The sequence below is a fragment of the Hylobates moloch genome, unplaced genomic scaffold (genome assembly GCF_009828535.3).
Source record: "Hylobates moloch isolate HMO894 unplaced genomic scaffold, HMol_V3 SCAFFOLD_14, whole genome shotgun sequence".
NCBI lineage: Eukaryota > Metazoa > Chordata > Mammalia > Primates > Hylobatidae > Hylobates > Hylobates moloch.
The window spans coordinates 44,379,431-44,391,825 of record NW_026652289.1 but is presented as its reverse complement, the minus strand read 5'-3'; the positions used below and the strand labels follow the sequence as shown (position 1 = coordinate 44,391,825).

The window sequence follows — 12,395 nt, the reverse complement described above, 5'->3', positions numbered from 1 at the left end:
CCATTCCAAGAGAGGCCTTTTGACCCAGCCTCCAGCCAAAGCCAGTCTCCCTGCCACGCAGGCCCTAGAGTTACACTGGAGGGTGACAGGGCTTACCTGGAAATTTCTTGCTGAAAATTGTCAGTTTCCCACACAAAAGTACAGCCTGGCAGTTTAATTCAAATTAAACCCAGAAGGAGACTGCTGCTTCAGTCTCAACTGCTTGAAAATTAGGCCATGTAGAGCTTTTGTTTGCTGGAAACTGTGGAGTCAGGCATTGTGCAGATTGACCCAGTAGCTATAGCAAGTACACACACAGGGCATCAACGAATGACAAGTGTGCACACACACACATGCACACAGCAGGAAATTGAGAAATAAACTATTTTAATGTCAGGTGTCATGGAAGTTTTGTGTCATTTCCCCAAAAAAAACACACATTTTATTTTATGATTCAGTCTTGTTTTTATTTAGAATTACTTAAGGAAAAGGAGAACTGAGTGCAGTGGCTCATACCTGTAATCCCAGCACTTTGGGAGGCTGAGGCAGGAGGATCACTTGAGCCCGGGAGTTTGAGACCAGCCTGGGCAACATGGTGAAACCCCATTTTTATAAAAAATACAAAAATTAGCCAGATGTTGTAGCGTGTGCCTGTGGTCCCAGCTACCAAGGAGACTGAGGTGGGAGGATTGCCTGAGCCCGGAAGGCAGAGATTGCAGGGAACTGAGATCACATCACTGCACTCCAGCCTGGAAGACAGAATGAGATCCCATCTCAAAAAGAAAGAAAGAGAGACAGGAAGAGAGAAAAAGAGAAAGAGAAAAGAAAAGAAAGGGGAGGGGAGGGGAAGGGAGGGGAAATGAGGGGAGGAGAGGAGAGGAGAGGAATAGGATCCTGATAGCTGGTATGGGGAAACTTAAGTGGATACATCTGAGAACTTTCTGCCTCCAGTTTCCACAGAATGCTCTGGGCTAAAAGAAGTAGCCCTCTTTCCTTGCTAAGAGAAGGGCAGCTGCCCCTTGCCTGGAGACTAGGCAAAGAGCCTCCAACAAGGCCTTACAGCAGGATGAGGTGTGTCATCATTGCTGCCCCACATTGACACCAGGCTGTGGCCTCATCATGGCCCAAGGTCACAAGCACAATCTGCTCTGGGAGAATGATTTTTTTGCCAAAAATGTTGCAGGGGCTGCCTGATGATTAAAAAAAAAAAATCCATACTTAAAAGCAACACACCAATAGAGGCAAGCAAAACATGTTTTGCACAAAACAACTATCAATGGTGATGGCATGTGGATCTCCCCTTTCAGAACCCTGAGATTCTCAGTGCCATTACCCTAAGGGCTTTCTGCAGATGAGGTAACTATCAGAATCACATGGAGAATATCAGAGCCTGGAAGGAAACTTGAGATTTTTTTTATTTCAACCTTCTTCATTTACACAGAGACAAAACTGAAATTCAGAGAGTTCTGGTTTCTCAAGGCACACCACTAGTCAATAAACACACAGAGCCAGAAGCTAGATCTAGCTCAGTGTTCTTTTAAAGCTTTAAAAATTCCTCTCTGCTAGTAAAGCTTACAGCCTGGCAAGAATATAATATATACACACAAATACAGTTATAGTGGTGAAAACTTGGAAACAACCTAAATGTCCAACAATTCATGCATTAATTCTCTATAAGGTGAATATCAAATAGCCATAGAAAAGACATTAAAGACCCAGAAGTGTTGCTAATTGAGCAAAAATACACCATTTCCAGTCAGATGCAGTGGCTCACACCTGTAATCCCAGCACTTGGAGGCTGAAGCAGGCAGATCACTTGAGTCCAGGAGTTTGAGACCAGCCTGGCCAACATAGCAAAACCACATTGTAAGGTACCTGGATGTGCTTTGGTGAAGGAATAGGCCAAGGTGGATATCCAGGCCTGTGTGACTCACGAGTTTGGCGTGCAAGCACATAGCTCCACTTGTAATATAACCTGTTTGTGTAAGTTCATACCTGGCTTTATGCCACTATTGTCTGTAAAAGGTAGAACTGCCCTGTTGACGCTGTGCATAAGAGACATGGCTCTTCGGGGCTTGGCTCAGTTTGGCTTAACATGGCTCGATGTGACGAGCACACTGGCACCCAGAGAAAGACAGCCAAAGCTGTCCATCTTGCAGACAGATGGGAGGGAGCCAGGACACAGCTGGGCTTGCTCATGCCCAGGGAGAGAAAGAGTTAAGCTGCTGACCCTGAAGGCAAGAAAGACTCGGCTGCGCAGCTGTGTGTGGGGGCAGCTGGCTCAAGCCACTGAGACAAGCCAACAGTTTAAGGGTAGGCTGCTAATAAGAGAGCTAGTGTTAGAAAGTTGTTAATGAGAGCTGCCGCTGAATAAAACTATCTTTCACCTGCCTATGGCCCCCCAAGTGTTCTTTCTGCTCACCCACCCGCTCCCCTCAGACTTCACCATGGGCTGGACCTGGACCCTGGGATCTGACACACATCTCTACCAAAAATACAAAAATTAGCCAGTGTGGTGGCACGTGCCTGTAATTCCAACTACCATGGTGGCTGAGGCACGATGATTGCTTGAACCCAGGAGGCAGAGGTTGCAGTGAGCCAAGATCATGCCACTGCACTCCAGCCTGTGCAACAGAGCCTGACCCTGACTCTAAATAAATAAATAAATAAAGTGAAAGACCATTTGTCCAGTATAAACTCTTTCAAAATATATACGAAAGCACAGGAAAGTCTAGAAATGTCATCAATGGTAATTTCAGGAAAGAATTCTAAGGTGACTTTTTTTGGTTATCTGCATTTTTTTTTTTTTTCTTTTGAGATAGGGTCTTACTCTGTCACCCAGGCTGGAATGCAGTGATGTGATCAGGGCTCACTGCAACCTTGACCTCCCAGGCTTAAGCAATTCTCCCACCTCTGTCTCCTGAGTAGCTGGGACTACAGGCGCATGCCACTACACCCGGCTAATTTTTATATTCTTGTATTTTTTGCAAAGATGGGGTTTTGCCGCATTGCCCAAGCTGGTCTCAAGTGATCTACCCACCTCGGCCTCCCAGAGTGCTGGGATTATAAGTGTTAGCCACGTGTGCCAGGCCTACGTTTTCTTCTATAATGACCATGGCCATGGGTTTCATGTACCAACTTTTTTTTAACAATAATATATACAAAGCATACTATGAAAAACGTTCAGAGAAAAAGAAGAATACAGAATTGTAAAAATCATACATAACTAGTTTTTTTTTTTCAGGCAAGAAAGAAACAAAACAGATTGTCCAGGAAGATAGTTTCTTCCACTTTGCATTTCTCTGGTGAACTCATTAGGAACTCTAAAAAGTTCCAGGAGTAGAATCACGGGGTCAAAGTATCCTGGCTATAACTTCCGATTCAGAGAATCCTAACAACTTACATCATCACCAGCAAGGTCTTTGACTACATGAGCAACTCTCACCGTAAAGCATTTCTCATCTGACATTAGCTGCTCGGCTTTCTGTGGATACGTTGACTCCAGGAGGCTTCTTGAGTTCTGTGTGTTCGGCTGGCCTCTGCTGGCCCCATTATTATTTTCTGCCAGGTAAAAGTCAGTCATCTACACACAGATCTCATCACTCACGATATGCTGCAGCTAGAATCAAACAATGGCAAGCTGTCAGTGAACACCGAAAACATTTCTCCATTACACAGTCAATGTTCCTTTGACTGATCCAGTCACTCAACTCCAAAAAGGTTTTGGTTTTATTTGGCAGAAAATTCATCACACAAACCACTGTATCATTTTCTTTTTTTTTTTTTTTTTTGAGACGGAGTCTTGCTCTGTCATCCAGGCTGGAGTGCAGTGGTGCAATCTCAGCTCACTGCAATGTCTGCCTCCTGGGTTCAAGCTATTCTCCTGCCTTAGCCTCCCGAGTAGCTGGGATTACAGGTATCCACCACCACGCCTGGCTAATGTTTGTATTTTTAGTAAAGACAGGGTTTCACCATGTTGGCCAGGCTGGTCTCACATTCCTGATCTCAGGTGATCCTCCTGCCTTGGCCTCCCAGAGTTTTGGGATTATAGGCATGAGCCACCACACCCAGCCAGCACAGCTAACTTCTTTTTTTTTTAGATGGAGTCTCACTGTGTCGCCCAGGCTGGAGTGCAGCGGCCCGATCTCGGCTCACTGCAAGCTCCACCTCCTGGGTTCACGCCATTCTCCTGCCTCAGCCTCCTGAGTAGCTGGGACTACAGGCACCTGCCACCATGCCTGGCTAATTTTGTTTTGTATTTTCAGTAGAGACGGGGTTTCACTGTGTTAGCCAGGATGGTCTCGATCTCCTGACCTCGTGATCTGCCCGCCTCAGCCTCCCAAAGTGCTGGGATTACAGGCGTGAGCCACTGCGCCCGGCCGCAGCTAACTTCTAATGAGGCCACCTTAGACAAGTTACTTACTGTCTCTGAGTGCAGTGGTGCAGTCATGGCTCACTGTAACCTGGATCACCTAGACTCAAGAGATCCTCCCACCTCAGCCTCATGAGTAGCTGGGACTACATGCCTGCACCACCACACCCAGTTAATTTTTCTAGTTTTTGTAGAGAGAGTTTTGCTATGTTGCCTAGGCTGGTCTTGAATTCCTGGCCTCAAGCAATCCTCCTGCCTTGGCCTCCCAAAGTGCTGGGATTACAGGCATGAGCCACCATGCCCAAACTTTCTTTTCCAAGCTATATAGAGGATGCTGTGTGCATCCTTCTGGAACTTGTTTTTTTCACTTAATATTATATTGCTAAGATTCATCCTTATTGTTGTTTATCACTGGCATTCATTCTTTTTGAATGTTGTGACATCACCAGAAGATAGAAATCCTGAGATCTCTTAAGAACTGCTGCTGGGAGTATACACTGGAATAACTACTTTGGAAAACAGTTTGGCTCCATCTCATAAGGCTGAATATTCACACTCCTCCCAGCTCAGCAATTCTACTCTACATCCAAGAGAAATTCTTTCCTATATAAAATAATATAAAACAGGGGATGTGGACAAGGAATGTTCCTAACATCAAAATAGCAAAAAGCTATTTCCCATCAACTGGAGAGTGAGTGACTAAATTGTGCTTTTTATTCCCTTTGATTTCCTGTAGTCTTATGATGCAAGTGGCTTTCCCATGGCTAGCTTGGGGAGGGGGATACTCTTGGCAATGGAGTCTGGGGTGGCAGTCCTGCTTAGCCCTAGGGCAATCGGTGCTGCCCAAAACAAGAGTAAATAGAACAAGGTGTCCCACTGAGCCAGTGCCCTGGGTCCCTGGAGGTACAGGTTTGTACCTGGAGGAAATAGCCACCATACAAATCAGTCTTTTCAAATGCTTCTGTCACTGGGCTGAGTCCAAAGGACACCCTTTCCCAAAACATTACAAAGCTTATTGGGGCTAACATTTATTGAGCATTTATCATGTGCCTGATCATGTACTAGTGTACTAATTGCATGCATTATTTCATTTATTTATTTACTTACTTATTCATTTATTTGAGAGGGTCTCTCTCTGTTGCCTGGGCTGGAGTGCAGTGGTGCGATCATGGCTCACTGCAGCCTCAAACTCCTGGGCTCAAGTGGTCTCACCTCAGCCTCCCGAGTAGCTGGGAATACAGGCATAAACCATCAAGTCCAGCTAATTTTTTAAAAAACATTTTCGGGCTGGGCAGGTGGCTCATGCCTGTAATCCCAGCACTTTGGGAGGCCGAGGCAGGTGGATCACAAGGTTAGGATATCGAGAGCATCCTGGCTAACATGGTGAAACCCTGTTTCTACTAAAAATGCAAAAAATTAGCTGGGTGTGTGGTAGCAGGCACCTGTAGTCCCAACTACTTCAGAGGCCGAGGCAGGAGAATGACGTGAACCCGGGAGGCAGAGCTTGCAGTGAGCCGAGATCACGCCACTGCACTCCAGCCTGGGCAACAGAGCGAGACTCCATCTCAAAAAGCAAAACGAAACAAAACAAAAAACATTTTCATAGAAATGAGGTCTGGCTTTGTTGCCCAGGCTAGTCTCAAACTCCTGGCTTCAGGTGATCCTCCCCCTTCAGCCTTATTATTTCATTTAATCTTCACCATCACCCTATAAGAGTGCCTGGGGGTAGGTGCTCCACACAGTAGCAATGTAGCACCTCCACTCATAGTGACAATGAGACTCAGTGTAGTCAAGCAACTTCTCAAAGGTCACACAGCTGGAGGGTGGCTGAGCCAGAATGAAGACCTAGGACTCTAAAGCTGGTGTGCCAGTAAATGAGAAAGGTCTGTGAGGGTTCAGGATAGCTTCCTCCCAAGAAATCTTTCTCCAAAGGTTCTAAAAACAATGACAGATCCATCTTTCATAAGCAGACAAAACTAGCAGCCCTTTCCTTTTAGAGTGGGGTGTAAAGGTTAGCTAAGCTCCAGGGCATCCCATTTTAATCCTATATATTTATAAGGCAAGTGCCAGCACAGCACCCCAAACCTAAAGAACCCTGCACAGCTGTCTCTGTGGGGCATGGCATGTACATGGATGTAAACATTTTCCAATGTGTGCTTACGGGCCAGTGGCATCACCCTCAGTCACTGTCAAAGGGCAGCTAGGCCCTGCCTGCTAGGCACCATCGCGAGAATCTGCTGAGCTTTCTAACTAGTTTATCTGTTGTTTGCAGTGAAAGATGCCCTGAAAAGAAGGGATGTGGGTGGGAAGAGTTCTGATTTGAGGTCCCCTGATCCAGGCATGATCTTCTTCCCCAGTTGCAGGAACCAGGGGACTCTATCTGTAAACGCAGACTCAAGCCATGCCCCCCAGCTCCCTCTTTCAACCAGGTGCCACCCTCTGCCCCTCTTCCATAGACAGCCTAGAGCTGCCAGCAGTCCCTTAGGATCTGTGACCTCAGGCCTGGCTTAATTTTTTCCTCTCCAAAGAGCCATCCTATGGGCCAGAGGCAGGCAAAGCCTGACTCATTACTGGATGCCAGTTCCTTTGCCTGACCTTCAGTGATTCCTACCTTACCTTGGGGTTTTATGTTTCTTGTCTCCACACTATCATTTCTTATTCCTCCAAAGTTGAATTGCTCACTCCAGCCCCTTGAAGCATGCTCTTCTTGGCACAGTTAGCTTTAGGCACATGGTTGGTGCTAAAAATAAAAAAAAAAAAAAGAGGATTATGTCATTTTCATTGATTAACAAACGTGATGGCTCCACTGCAAAGTAAAGTTGATACTGCCTGGGCCTCTGAGTTCAAGAGCCTTTTAGACAAATGGCTCTGAGCTAAAACATGAGCATGCAAACATATGCATCTGTCTCGGTCTGATGAGATAATCTGGATACTTGGTTGTTATCCTTGAGCATTTTCCTGCCTCATTAATGCATGTGTAGCCAGCGCGATAATAATCATAGCTAATAATGGCTAAAGCTGAGGGCTTTCCTGAGCCAGGCAGTGGCTTTAAAATTTTAAAGTGGCTTTTAAAACTTTAACAGCTAAAGCTGAGGACTTTCCTGAGCCAGACAGTGGCTTTAAAACTTTAAAGTTTTCACATGGACTCTCATTGAATAATTTCTGTTTTTCAGATCAAGAAACTGAGACTTACTATCACATTTGGGATTAAGTTAAAAAAAAAAAAGAAACTGAGGCTTAAAGCTGTCAAGTATTTCACAGCCAGCAAGTGGCTAAATCGGAACTTGAGCCCAGGCAGTCTAGCCCCAGGATCCTGTGCCCTTACCCATTATCCAGTGTTGGCTACACAAAACTAATGAGTACATATTTTCAACTGTAGTTTAAGTGGGTGACATATTTTTCACTATATTTTATGTAGGTGACTTTCAGTTTGGGGGTATTCTACTTACACAATCTATTGAGCTGGATATTAACTGAGAACAAACAGACTAATGAACTCTGAAAAACATAAAGCATGAGCAACAGGATGTCACTGCAAAAGACAAAACAGCACATAGCCTTCTTGTGACTGTATTTTGCTGACAGTCCATGAGCTAATACTCAGCCTGAACTCAGCAGTGCTGTTCCCTTGGGAGACACACACACACAAACAGAAACACACACACACACACACACACACACACACACGAGTTGGTGGTTTTGTACCTCCCCCCGCCCCTAAACACACACACACCAGTTGGTGGTTGTGCAGCCTGGAGCCTTCAGTCCGCGAGTGTGAGGAACGGACCAGATGGGTCCAGCAGTGCTGGGTCAAGGCGAGGAGGGGGCAGCCGGAAGCCCCTTGCTTTTCCAGCCCTACTCCGATTAGAGTGGAGGCAGCGGGGAGAGGCGGGGCCGCGAGAGCGCCGCCGAGGGGTCCCGCGGGTGGTCGCGGCCGTGACAGCGGCTCCCAACCGGCTCACCTTCCGCGCCCCTCCCGCCAGAGGTGAGAGTAAAATGTCCGTGTGAGGGTTCAAGGCCAAGCTGAAGTTGCTGGCCTCTATCTTCCACAAGAACCAGGAGCCGCCGCCGCAGCTCAGGCTCCACCGCAACATCAAGGTGAAGCGCCCAGCGGCGGCTTCACACGGCAGGGCGAGGGCGGAGAGGAAGAGCCCGGCGTCCCGGGACAAAGGGGAGCCTGCCCGGGAGACGCCCCGGTTCCCCGGGCCAGGCGAGCGCGCGCCTTTCTCCCGCGACTGGCCTGGCCCGTATCGCCGGGACTGGGGGAGGCTTGGGTGGGAGGAGGGGGAGGGCGCGTCTCTCTGGCTCCTTGAACCGGGCTGGCTTGGGGGCTGCTGGCACCTCTCGCCCCCGTCGCCGCGCCCCGAGGTGGGAACCCGCGCCGCCCGCAGCCCTTTCGGGGCCCATGGTCGCCCTCAGTCAGCCAGCCTGCTCCCCGGGACCGCGACGGGGCGTGGCAGGGCGGCTCCGGCTGTTGTTTGAGCCCAGGCGGGGAAGGGGAAAGGCCTTTAAGATTTTCGGGTTTTTGGCCGGGCGCAGTGCTCATTCCTGTAATCCCAGCACTTTGGGAGGCTGAGGTGGGTGGATCACCTGAGGTCAGGAGTTCTAGACCAGCCCGGCCAACGTGGTAAAACCCTGTCTCTACTAAAAATACAAAAATTAGCCAGGCATGTTGCAGGCTCTTGTTGAGATGGAGTCTCACTCTGTCGTCCAGGCTGGAGTGCAGTGGGGCGATCTCGGCTTACTGCAGCCTCCGTCTCTTGACAGTCCATGGGTTCAAGCGATTCTCCTGCCTCAGCCTCCCGAGTAGCTGGGATTACAGGTGCCTGTTGACACCACGCCTGGCTAACTTTTGTGGTGTTTAGTAGAGGCTGGGTTTCACCATTTGTCCAGGCTGGTCTCGAACTCCGACCTCGAATGACCCATCTCTGCCTCCCAAAGTTCTGGGATTACAGGCCTGAGCTACCGCGTCCGGACCCAAGGCCCTTAAGCTTGAACGCCTCATTTTTCAGTCAGGTTTTCCTTGTTCCCGCATGTTCAGCCAATCGTTTTTAAGTCTGTGTTTAAGGAGAAACTAACAATGAAAACGGACTCCTTGACGGAGGAAAAGTTGGACTGCAGCCTCTGGTGCTGTTTGAGCGATCCCTCTCCCCCAGGCTGCTGCTGTGTTCTGGAAAGGCGCATTGTACCGTGGATGCGGCAGGTAAGAGTCCTGTCCAGGTGCTCTGCCCGCTTTTCCTTTCAGGCGTCTGTATCAGCTATTTTTCCCCTGTAGAATGTGCCCCTGACAGCCACCCCCTAACCCTACCCAATTTGTCTTTACGTGTCTGACCATCAAGGCTCTTCTGGGTCATATTCAGTTCATGCTGATATTTCCCCTTCCTCCCCTCTTTAGTCCTTACTATTTTTGCTTTGGTCATGTTATGCTGTATTCTGTAAGGCTTTTTAAAATTTTTTTTTATGGTGGCAGGGGAGAATATTTTATAATTATGCTTTGTGCTTTTTATCTTCCACTCAGTAAATGCTTGGTAAATATTTGTTTTATTGAATGTATGACCCTATTCTAGCTATATTGTGCTTGAACAAAAATCTTAACTGCCTTGTAAGTTAACTGCTAAGAATTTGTCAAAAATGCAGAGATAACATCAAGAACTTGTCATGGATAGTACAAAAAGTTCTCTAAGGGCTTGATGGAAGTCTATAAACTGACTTCGTATGAAAGAGGGTGTAAGAAGTGAAAATGTAAAACATGACTGGAGAGCCAGAGTGATGAAGCCAGGGTCCCTTTCTCCAGATCCTTTGTAATAGTGTTATGTGATCTCTTCTAGAAGATCGTTCTGGAAGATAATGCCAACTGGGAACCTAGGAAACCATCCAGTGGGTTTCTGCAGCTTAGGTGGTTCAAATCCTCATCAGCACCTTTGTTTTCTCTGCCTCAGTTTGCTTACAGTGGTGTTCTCAGTAGCTGTAATTGCTGCCTGTCTTTGAATACATAAGCATTTTTTTAGATGACAGGGATATATGTGCATTTTTATTTTACCAAGTGTTAGAATTTTTACTCTGCTTTTGTGGGCTCTGGGTTAGCTACTTGGTTGTTTAGTTGTAAAATGATTAGCAGGGAAAACTCTGTGTGTGTGTGTGTGTGTGTGTGTGTGTTTTAAGTTTCTTTTGTTGTCAGAGGACTTAGAATTTTATTTTATATGGTAATTCTGTCAATTTATTCTCCACCCCACATTTATTGAACAGCAAAGTATGAAAGTAATGTGTCCCATAACCAGCCTTCAGAAAAATTACAACTGCTGTATATCTGAAATTCTTTTTTTCTTTTTTTAATTTTGAGAAGGAGTCTCACTCTATCACTCAGGCTGGAGTGCAGTGGCGAGATCTCGGCTCACTGGAACCTCTGCCACCCAGGTTCAAGTGATTCTCCTGCCTCAGCCTCCTGAGTAGCTGGAATTACAGGCACCTGCCACCGCACCTGGCTAGTTTTTGTAATTTTAGTAGAGATGGGTTTCACCATGTTGGCCAGGCTGGTCTTGAACTCCTGAACTCATAATCTGCCTGCCTTGGCCTCCCAAAGTGCTGGGATTACAGGCGTGAGCTACCACGCCCGACTGAACTTTCAAGAAAAAGTTTGTGCATCAGTTTTCAAAAAATTATATCAAAAGATAGCTGTGCCCTACATTTGGAAAGATACAAAAACAACATACCGGCAGGCAGTTTTACTTGCTGGTGCTTGAGATAGAGCCGCACATTGGTCTCAGTGGATTTATGGAGAGAAATAGATACAGAAAGTTATTTCCAATTAAGACCAAAAAATCCTTTTCTTAAGCAGTGACAGGTGAAGAGGTTGTCTTGGCTAACCTTGAATTGTGTTGCCCTTGATTGAGACAGTTTTATGGTGGGGATGGTAGTGGTGATAAACTTGTTGGAAATTTGTCTGCCTATAGTAAACTTTGTGGTAGCTGTCACAGACAACTTCATCCTCACAGGCCCTAAAATTACTATAAAACTGATAGAATGGAGGAGAAACAAAGGAACTGAATAATTAGATGCTTAGATAATTGTTCTGTTTTCATAACCGGTGAAAAAGAGCAGTGTTAGAAGTACTTAAACATTCCATGTAAGGAACACTGCCTGAATTTATATTGTGATTTTAGAGCATCATTCACTATGTAAAAACAGGCATATTGTGGGTCATATTTTAAAGACAAATAGAAAATTTATCTTTTCAAGATGGATATAAAGCTTAACCTTATCAAAATTACAAAATATAAAGGATATGATTGAAAAATATTAATGCATATGTTTAAATATTGGTCATCATTTTAGATGTCTTTCAAAGTAGGTTGTCTCTTAAATATTAAACTGAACAAACATTGAATATGTTGTAGAGTTTGTGCTCAAGGTTAAGTTTCCTGGGGTGATGGATATTTTATAATATGCTAACAAAAAGTTCCTATTTTAAGAAATTTAGAAAATTTTTAGGCAAAACTAGAACATAATACCAATAATTCTACCACTCAGAATGTACCACCATCAGAATCTTGTATCTTTCAGACATCTGCTCATCTCTTTTCTCCTTTGCTTGTGTGTGTTCCCTCTCCCTTAAAAAATCAGATTTTTTTTGTAATCTGCATGTTCACTCAACAATATTGTAGATCTGTGTCATAAGTTACTCCTGTACAGTGCCTTCAGTTATTGTGTGCTTTGTGTTGGATGACTGTACCATCTTGTCTTTCGTGTTTCCTGGTACTGACTACATAGGGGTGAGAGAGAGAGAGAGAGTGTGTGTGTGTGTGTGTGTGTGTGTGTGTGTGTGTGTGTGTGTATTTTTTTTCTACCTTAACTAATGCTTTGGACATCAACAGGTAGAGCTAAATTCTTGAAACCTTCCAAGTGGTGGCTTTCAGTTATTGCTGAATTGGTTTCTAGAGATGGAACAAATTATATTGTATGGTAACTTTTTTTTTTTTTGAGACAAAGTCTCACCTTGTCGCCCAGGCTGGAGGGCAATAGCATGATCTTGGCTCACTACAACCTC

At 45.7% G+C, this 12,395-nt stretch overlaps 1 long non-coding RNA gene across 1 annotated transcript; it reads right to left on the bottom strand.

Moving 5' to 3' along the window:
• Positions 1 to 1,372: 1,372 nt before the first annotated feature.
• Positions 1,373 to 8,501, bottom strand: LOC116482228 (uncharacterized). The gene is made up of 4 exons (XR_004251802.2): positions 8,085 to 8,501; positions 6,963 to 7,091; positions 6,058 to 6,286; positions 1,373 to 3,598 (listed from the first exon to the last, which is right to left on the bottom strand). It is a non-coding gene; the product is annotated as an uncharacterized LOC116482228 (long non-coding RNA).
• Positions 8,502 to 12,395: the final 3,894 nt, after the last annotated feature.